The sequence below is a fragment of the Balaenoptera borealis genome (assembly GCF_965194805.1).
Source record: "Balaenoptera borealis genome assembly, chromosome: 10".
NCBI lineage: Eukaryota > Metazoa > Chordata > Mammalia > Artiodactyla > Balaenopteridae > Balaenoptera > Balaenoptera borealis.
The window spans coordinates 28,933,763-28,944,713 of NC_138874.1; the positions used below are offsets into that span (position 1 = coordinate 28,933,763).

Genomic DNA, 10,951 nt, shown 5'->3' on the forward strand with positions numbered 1-10,951 from the left:
CATTGTGATGAAAGGGATCATGGAGCAATGTGCTTACAGGAGCCATGGAGCATTGTGAATGCATAGGCCATGGAGCAATGAAATGACAGGGGTCAAGGAGCATTGTGATGTAAGTTGTCATGGAGCATTGTGATGACAAGTGTCCATGAACATTGTGATGACATAGTTCATGGAGCATTGTGATGACAAGTGCCATGGCGAATTGTGATGACAGGTGTCATGGGGCATTGTGATGACAGTGGTCATGTAGAACTGTAATGAAAGGTATCATGGAGGACTCTGACGACAGGGGCCGTGGAGCACTGTGATGACAGTGGTCATTTAGAATTGTGACGAAATATACCAGGGAGCATTGTGATGACAGGGGTCATGGATCACCGCAATTATAGGGGCCAGGGAGCATTGTGAATACAAAGATCATGGAGCATTGAGATGACGGGGTCATGGATCATTGTGATGACAAGGGTCCTGGAACCTTGTGATGACACGGTTCATGGAGCATTGTGATGACAAGGTTCTTCAAGCATTGTGATGACACGGGCATGGAGCATTATGATGACAAGAGTCCTGGAGCATTGTGATGAAAAGGGTATGGAGCACTGTGATTACAGGAGACCAGGAGCATTGTGATTACATGGGCAGTGAATATTGTGATGACAGGGGTTCATGGAGCACTGTGATGACAAGTGTCATGGAACATTGTGATGACAGGGTTCATGGAGCATTGTGATGAGAGGGGCCTTGGAGCATTATGATGATACGCGTCATGCGGCCTTGTGATGACAGCGGTCTTGGAGCATTGTGATGAAAGGGATCATGGAGCAATGTGATTACAGGGCCCATGGAGCATTTTGAATGCTTAGGCCATGGAGCAGTGTGATGACAGGGGTCATGGAGCATTGTGATGAATGTGGTCATAGTTCATTGTGATGATAAGTGTCCAGGAACATTGTGATGACATGGATCATGGAGCATTGTGATGACAAGGGCCATGGCGAATTGTGATGACAGGTGTCATGGGGCCTTGTGATGACAGTGGTCATCTAGAATTGTGATGAAAGGTAACATGGAGCACTATGATAACAGGGGCCATGGAGCATTGTGATGACAAAGGCCATGGAGCATTTTGATGACAACTGTCATGGAGCATTGTGATGAGACGGGCATGGAGCATTATGATGCCCAGAGTTCTGGAGCATTGTGGTGACAAGGGCATGGAGCATTGTGATGACAAGGGCCATGGCCAATTCTGATGACAGGTGTCCTCGGGCATTGTGATGACAGAGGTTATCTAGCATTGTGATGAAAGGTACCATGGATCACTGTGATAATAGGGGCCATGGAGCATTGTGATGATAAAGGCCATGGAGCATTTTAATGAAAAGTGTCATGGAGAATTGTGATGAGACGGGCATGGAGCATTATGATGACAAGAGTTCTGGAGCATTGCGTTGACAAGGGAATGGAGCATTGTGATTACAGGGACCATGGAGGAGAGTGATGTCATCTGTCATGGAACATTGTGCTGACAGGGGCCATGGAGCATTGTGATGACAGGTATAATGTGGCATTGTAATGACAGGGGTCATAGAGCATTGTGATGAAATGGATCATGGAGCAATGTGATTACAGGGACCACGTAGCATTGCGAATGCATAGGCTATGGAGCATTGTGATGACAGGAGTCAAGGAGCATTGTGATGTAAGTGGTCATGGATCATTGTGATGACAAGTGTCCTGGACCATTGTGATGACACGGGTCATGGAGCATTGTGATGGCAAGGGCCATGGCGAATTGTGATGACATGTGTCTTGGGGCATTGTGATGACAGTGGTCATCTAGGATTGTGATAAAAGGTATCATGGAGCACTGTGATGACAGGGGCCATGGAGTATTGTAATGACAAGGCCATGGAACATTGTGATGACAAGTATCATGGAGCTTTGCGATGACACGAGCATTCATCATTATGATGACAAGAGTTCTGGAGCATTGTGATGACAAGGGCATGGAGCATTGTGATTACAGGGTCATGGAGCATTGTGATGACAACTGTCATGGAACATTGTGATGACAGGGTTCATGGAGCATTGTGATTAAAGGGGCCATGGAGCATTTTGATGACAAGGGCAGGCGAACATTTTGATTACATTGGTAATGGAGCATTGTGATGACATGGGCAGGGAACATTGTGAAGACAGGTGTAATGGAACATTGTGATTACAGGGGACATGGAGCATTTTGATGACATGGGCAGGCAACATTGTGATGACAGGTGTCATGGAGCATTGTGATGACAATTGTCATGGAACGTTGTGCTGACAGGGATCATGGAGCATTGTGATGAGACGGTCATTGGAGCATTGTGATGACAGGCGTACTGGAGCCTTCTGAGGAAAGGTGTCATGAGTCATTGTGATTACAGCGATCATGAACATTGTGATGACAGTGGTCATGGAGCATTGTAATGACAGGGGCCATGGAGCATTGTGATGACAGGGGTCATGGGGCATTGTGATGACAGTGGTCATGGAGCATTGTGATGAAAGGGGTCATGGGGCATTGTGATCACAGGGGCCATGTATAATTGTGATGACAAAGACCATGGAGCATTGTGATGACAGTTGTCATGGAGCATTGTGTTGAAAGGGGCATGGAGCATTGTGACGACAATGGTCATGGAGCATTGTGATGACTGGTATCATGGAGCATTGTTCTGAAAAAGGTCATGGGGCAGTGTAATGACAAGTGTCATGGAGGATGTGATGAAAGGAGTCATGGAGCATTGTGATTAAATGGATCATGAGGCATTTTGATGACAAGAGTCATGGAACATTGTGATGACAGGGCTAATGGAGCATTGTGATGACAAGGGCTATGGAGCATTGTGATGACTGGGGTCATGGAGCATTGTGATGAAAGGGCTCATGGATCACTACGATGACATGGGTAATGGAGCATTGTGATGATATGAGCATGGATCATTGTGATGACAGGGGCCAGGGAGCATTGAGAATGACAAGGGCAGGGAACATTGTGATGACAGCAGTCATGGATCATTGTGATGATACCTGTCATGGAACATTGTGCTGACAGGGGCTATAGAGCATTGTGATGACAGGTGTCATGTGGCATTGTGATGACAGTGGTCATGTAGAATTGTAATGAAAGGTATCATGGAGGACTCTGACGACAGGGGCCGTGAGGCACTGTGATGACAGTGGTCATCTAGAATTGTGATGAAATATACCAGGGAGCATTGTGATGACAGGGGTCATGGATCACCGCAATTATAGGGGCCATGGAGCATTGTGAATACAAAGATCATGGAGCATTGAGATGACAGGGGTCATGGATCATTGTGATGACAAGGGTCCTGGAACCTTGTGATGACACGGTTCATGGAGCATTGTGATGACAAGGTTCTTCAAGCATTGTGATGACACGGGCATGGAGCATTATGATGACAAGAGTTCTGGAGCATTGTGATGAAAAGGGTATGGAGCACTGTGATTACAGGAGACCAGGAGCATTGTGATTACATGGGCAGTGAATATTGTGATGACAGGGGTTCATGGAGCACTGTGATGACAAGTGTCATGGAACATTGTGATGACAGGTTTCATGGAGCATTGTGATGAGACGGGCCTTGGAGCATTATGATGATAGGCGTCATGGGGTATTGTGATGAGAGTGGTCATAGAACATTGTGATGAAAGGGATCATGGAGCAATGTGATTACAGGGGCCATGGAGCATTTTGAATGCATAGGCCATGGAGCAGTGTGATGACAGGGGTCATGGAGCATTGTGATGAATGTGGTCATAGTTCATTGTGATGATAAGTGTCCAGGAACATTGTGATGACATGGATCATGGAGCATTGTGATGACAAGGGCCATGGCGAATTGTGATGACAGGTGTCATGGGGCATTGTGATGACAGTGGTCATCTAGAATTTTGATGAAAGGTAACATGGAGCACTGTGATAACAGGGGCCATGGAGCATTGTGATGACAAAGGCCATGGAGCATTTTGATGACAAGTGTCATGGAGCATTGTGATGAGACGGACATGGAGCATTATGATGCCAAGAGTTCTGGAGCATTGTGGTGACAAGGGCATGGAGCATTGTGATGACAAGGGCCATGGCCAATTCTGATGACAGGTGTCATCGGGCATTGTGATGACAGAGGTTATCTAGCATTGTGATGAAAGGTACAATGGATCAATGTGATAACAGGGGCCATGGAGCATTGTGATGATAAAGACCATGGAGCATTTTAATGAAAAGTGTCATGGAGAATTGTGATGAGACGGGCATGGAGCATTATGATGACAAGAGTTCTGGAGCATTGCGTTGACAAGGGAATGGAGCATTGTGATTACATGGACCATGGAGGATAGTGATGATATCTGTCATGGAATATTGGGCTGACAGGGGCCATGGAGCATTGTGATGACAGGTATAATGTGGCATTGTAATGACAGTGGTCATAGAGCATTGTGATGAAATGGATCATGGAGCAATGTGGTTACAGGGACCATGTAGCATTGCGAATGCATAGGCTATGGAGCATTGTGATGAAAGGAGTCAAGGAGCATTGTGATGTAAGTGGTCATGGATCATTGTGATGACAAGTGTCCTGGACCATTGTGATGACACGGGTCATGGAGCATTGTGATGGCAAGGGCCATGGCGAATTGTGATGACATGTGTCTTGGGGCATTGTGATGACAGTGGTCATCTAGAACTGTGATAAAAGGTATCATGGAGCACTGTGATGACAGGGGCCATGGAGTATTGTAATGACAAGGCCATGGAACATTGTGATGACAAGTATCATGGAGCTTTGTGATGACACGAGCATTCATCATTATGATGACAAGAGTTCTGGAGCATTATGATGACAAGGGCATGGAGCATTGTGATTACAGGGTCATGGAGCATTGTGATGACAACTGTCATGGAACATTGGGATGACAGGGTTCATGGAGCATTGTGATTAAAGGGGCCATGGAGCATTTTGATGACAAGGGCAGGCGAACATTTTGATTACATTGGTAATGGAGCATTGTGATGACATGGGCAGGGAACATTGTGAAGACAGGTGTAATGGAACATTGTGATTACAGGGGACATGGAGCATTTTGATGACATGGGCAGGAAACATTGTGATGACAGGTGTCATGGAGCATTGTGATGACAATTGTCATGGAACGTTGTGCTGACAGGGATCATGGAGCATTGTGATGAGACGGTCATTGGAGCATTGTGATGACAGGCGTACTGGAGCCTTCTGAGGAAAGGTGTCATGGGTCATTGTGATTACAGCGATCATGGAACATTGTGATGACAGTGGTCATGGAGCATTGTAATGACAGGGGCCATGGAGCATTGTGATGACAGGGGTCATGGGGCATTGTGATGACAGTGGTCATGGAGCATTGTGATGAAAGGGGTCATGGAGCACTGTGATCACAGGGGCCATGTATAATTGTGATGACAAAGGCCATGGAGCATTGTGATGACAGTTGTCATGGAGCATTGTGTTGAAAGGGGCATGGAGCATTGTGACGACAATGGTCATGGAGCATTGTGATGACTGGTATCATGGAGCATTGTTCTGAAAAAGGTCATGGGGCAGTGCAATGACAAGGATCATGGAGGATGTGTTGAAAGGAGTCATGGAGCATTGAGATTAAATGGATCATGAGGCATTTTGATGACAAGAGTCACGGAACATTGTGATAACAGGGCTAATGGAGCATTGTGATGACAAGGGCTATGGAGCATTGTGATGACTGGGGTCATGGAGCATTGTGATGAAAGGGGTCATGGATCACTACGATGACATGGGTAATGGAGCATTGTGATGATATGAGCATGGATCATTGTGATGACAGGGGCCAGGGAGCATTGAGAATGACAAGGGCAGGGAACATTGTGATGACAGCAGTCATGGATCATTGTGATGATACCTGTCATGGAACATTGTGCTGACAGGGGCTATAGAGCATTGTGATGACAGGTGTCATGTGGCATTGTGATGACAGTGGTCATAGAGCATTGTGATGACAGGGGTCAAGGAGCATTGTGATGAAAGTGGTCATGGAGCACTGTGATGACACGGGGATGGAGCATTATGATGACAAGAGTTCTGGAGCATTGTGATGACAAGGGTATGGAGCATTGTGATTACAGGGGACCAGGAGCATTGTGATTACATGGGCAGTGAATATTGTGATGACAGGGGTCATGGAGCACTGTGATGACTAGTGTCATGGAACATTGGGAGGACAGGGATCATGGAGCATTGTGATAAGAGTGGCCTTGGAGCATTATGATGATAGGCATATGGGGCATTGTGATGACAGCGGTCTTGGAGCATTGTGATGAAAGGGATCATGGAGCAATATGATTACAGGAGCCATGGAGCATTGTGAATGCATAGGCCATGGAGCAATGAAATGACAGGGGTCAAGGAGCATTGTGATGTAAGTTGTCATGGAGCATTGTGATGACAAGTGTCCATGAACATTGTGATGACATGGATCATGGATCATTGTGATGACAAGGGCCATGGCGAATTGTGATGACAGGTGTCATGGGGCATTGTGATGACAGTGGTCATCGAGAATTGTGAGGAAAGGTAACATGAAGCACTGTGATAACAGGGGCCATGGAGCATTGTGATGACAAAGGCCATGGAGCATTTTTATGACAATTGTCATGGAGCATTGTGATGAGACGGGCATGGAGCATTATGATGCCAAGCGTTCTGGAGCATTGTGGTGACAAGGGCATGGAGCATAGTGATGACAAGAGTTCTGGAGCATTGTGATGAAAAGGGTATGGAGCACTGTGATTACAGGGGACCAGGAGCATTGTGATTACATGGGCAGTGAATATTGTGATGACAGGCGTTCATGGAGCACTGTGATGACAAGTGTCATTGAACATTGTGATGACAGGGTTCATGGAGCATTGTGATGAGAGGGCCCTTGGAGCATTATGATGATAGGCGTCATGGGATATTGTGATGAGAGTGGTCATAGAACATTGTGATGAAAGGGATCATGGAGCAATGTGCTTACAGGAGCCATGGAGCATTGTGAATGCATAGGCCATGGAGCAATGGAATGACAGGGGTCAAGGAGCATTGTGATGAAAGTGGTCATGGAGCACTGTGATGACACGGGGATGGAGCATTATGATGACAAGAGTTCTGGAGCATTGTGATGACAAGGGTATGGAGCATTGAGATTACAGGGGACCAGGAGCATTGTGATTACATGGGCAGTGAATATTGTGATGACAGGGGTCATGGAGCACTGTGATGACTAGTGTCATGGAACATTGTGATGACAGGGATCATGGAGCATTGTGATGAGAGGGGCCTTGGAGCATTATGATGATAGGCTTCATGGGGCATTGTGATGATAGCGGTCTTGGAGCATTGTGATGAAAGGGATCATGGAGCAATGTGATTACAGGAGCCATGGAGCATTGTGAATGCATAGGCCATGGAGCAATGGAATGACAGGGGTCAAGGAGCATTGTGATGTAAGTTGTCATGGAGCATTGTGATGACTATTGTCCATGAACATTGTGATGACATGGTTCATGGAGCATTGTGATGACAGGTGTCATGTGGAATTGTGATGAGAGCGGTCATATAGAATTGTGATGAAAGGTATCAGGGAGGACTCTGATGACAGGGGCCGTGGAGCACTGTGATGACAGTGGTCATCTAGAATTGTGATGAAATATACCAGGGAGCATTGTGATGACAGGGGTCATGGATCACCGCAATTATAGAGGCCATGGAGCATTGTGAATACAAAGATCATGGAGCATTGAGATGACAGGGGTCATGGATCATTGTGATGACAAGGGTCCTGGAACCTTGTGATGACACGGTTCATGGAGCATTGTGATGACAAGGTTCTTCAAGCATTGTGATGACACGGGCATGGAGCATTATGATGACAAGAGTTCTGGAGCATTGTGATGACAAGGGTATGGAGCACTATGATTACAGGGGACCACGAGCATTGTGATTACATGGGCAGTGAATATTGTGATGACAGGGGTCATGGAGCACTGTGATGACTAGAGTCCTGGAATATTGTGATGAAAGGGATCATGGAGCATTGTGATGAGAGGGGCCTTAGAGCATTATGATGATAGGCGTCATGGGGCATTGTGATGACAGCGGTCTTGGAGCATTGTGATGAAAGGGATCATGGAGCAATGTGCTTACAGGAGCCATGGAGCATTGTGAATGCATAGGCCATGGAGCAATGAAATGACAGGGTCAAGGAGCATTGTGATGTAAGTTGTCATGGAGCATTGTGATGACAAGTGCCATGGCGAATTGTGATGACAGGTGTCATGGGGCATTGTGATGACACTGGTCATGTAGAATTGTAATGAAAGGTATCATGGAGGACTCTGACGACAGTGGCCGTGGAGCACTGTGATGACAGTGGTCATCTAGAATTGTGACGAAATATACCAGGGAGCATTGTGATGACAGGGGTCATGGATCACCGCAATTATAGGGGCCAGGGAGCATTGTGAATACAAAGATCATGGAGCATTGAGATGACAGGGGTCATGGATCATTGTGATGACAAGGGTCCTGGAACCTTGTGATGACACGGTTCATGGAGCATTGTGATGACAAGGTTCTTCAAGCATTGTGATGACACGGGCATGGAGCATTATGATGACAAGAGTTCTGGAGCATTGTGATGAAAAGGGTATGGAGCACTGTGATTACAGGAGACCAGGAGCATTGTGATTACATGGGCAGTGAATATTGTGATGACAGGGGTTCATGGAGCACTGTGATGACAAGTGTCATGGAACATTGTGATGACAGGGTTCATGGAGCATTGTGACGAGAGGGGCCTTGGAGCATTATGATGATACGCGTCATGCGGCCTTGTGATGACAGCGGTCTTGGAGCATTGTGATGAAAGGGATCAAGGAGCAATGTGATTACAGGGCCCATGGAGCATTTTGAATGCATAGGCCATGGAGCAGTGTGATGACAGGGGTCATGGAGCATTGTGATGAATGTGGTCATAGTTCATTGTGATGATAAGTGTCCAGGAAAATTGTGATGACATGGATCATGGAGCATTGTGATGACAAGGGCCATGGCGAATTGTGATGACAGGTGTCATGGGGCCTTGTGATGACAGTGGTCATCTAGAATTTTGATGAAAGGTAACATGGAGCACTATGATAACAGGGGCCATGGAGCATTGTGATGACAAAGGCCATGGAGCATTTTGATGAAAAGTGTCATGGAGCATTGTGATGAGACGGGCATGGAGCATTATGATGCCTAGAGTTCTGGAGCATTGTGGTGACAAGGGCATGGAGCATTGTGATGACAAGGGCCATGGCCAATTCTGATGACAGGTGTCCTCGGGCATTGTGATGACAGAGGTTATCTAGCATTGTGATGAAAGGTACCATGGATCACTATGATAATAGGGGCCATGGAGCATTGTGATGATAAAGGCCATGGAGAATTTTAATGAAAAGTGTCATGGAGAATTGTGATGAGACAGGCATGGAGCATTATGATGACAAGAGTTCTGGAGCATTGCGTTGACAAGGGAATGGAGCATTGTGATTACAGGGACCATGGAGGAGAGTGATGACATCTGTCATGGAACATTGTGCTGACAGGGGCCATGGAGCATTGTGATGACAGGTATAATGTGGCATTGTAATGACAGGGGTCATAGAGCATTGTGATGAAATGGATCATGGAGCAATGTGATTACAGGGACCATGTAGCATTGCGAATGCATAGGCTATGGAGCATTGTGATGACAGGAGTCAAGGAGCATTGTGATGTAAGTGGTCATGGATCATTGTGATGACAAGTGTCCTGGACCATTGTGATGACACGGGTCATGGAGCATTGTGATGGCAAGGGCCATGGCGAATTGTGATGACATGTGTCTTGGGGCATTGTGATGACAGTGGTCATCTAGAATTGTGATAAAAGGTATCATGGAGCACTGTGATGACAGGGGCCATGGAGTATTGTAATGACAAGGCCATGGAACATTGTGATGACAAGTATCATGGAGCTTTGCGATGACACGAGCATTCATCATTATGATGACAAGAGTTCTGGAGCATTGTGATGACAAGGGCATGGAGCATTGTGATTACAGGGTCATGGAGCATTGTGATGACAACTGTCATGGAACATTGTGATGACAGGGTTCATGGAGCATTGTGATTAAAGGGGCCATGGAGCATTTTGATGACAAGGGCAGGCGAACATTTTGATTACATTGGTAATGGAGCATTGTGATGACATGGGCAGGGAACATTGTGAAGACAGGTGTAATGGAACATTGTGATTACAGGGGACATGGAGCATTTTGATGACATGGGCAGGCAACATTGTGATGACAGGTGTCATGGAGCATTGTGATGACAATTGTCATGGAACGTTGTGCTGACAGGGATCATGGAGCATTGTGATGAGACGGTCATTGGAGCATTGTGATGACAGGCGTACTGGAGCCTTCTGAGGAAAGGTGTCATGAGTCATTGTGATTACAGCGATCATGAACATTGTGATGACAGTGGTCATGGAGCATTGTAATGACAGGGGCCATGGAGCATTGTGATGACAGGGGTCATGGGGCATTGTGATGACAGTGGTCATGGAGCATTGTGATGAAAGGGGTCATGGGGCATTGTGATCACAGGGGCCATGTATAATTGTGATGACAAAGACCATGGAGCATTGTGATGACAGTTGTCATGGAGCATTGTGTTGAAAGGGGCATGGAGCATTGTGACGACAATGGTCATGGAGCATTGTGATGACTGGTATCATGGAGCATTGTTCTGAAAAAGGTCATGGGGCAGTGTAATGACAAGTATCATGGAGGATGTGATGAA

General features: G+C 46.3%; 1 long non-coding RNA gene across 1 annotated transcript in view; it reads left to right on the forward strand.

The window, feature by feature from the left end:
* LOC309636271 overlaps positions 1–4,980 on the forward strand; it is an 868,657-nt gene extending 863,677 nt beyond the window's left edge. Inside the window, exon 4 of the long non-coding RNA XR_014249349.1 lies at positions 4,869–4,980. This is a non-coding gene — a long non-coding RNA (uncharacterized lncRNA). The remainder of the gene's footprint in view (positions 1–4,868) is intronic.
* The last annotated feature ends 5,971 nt before the right edge of the window (positions 4,981–10,951 follow it).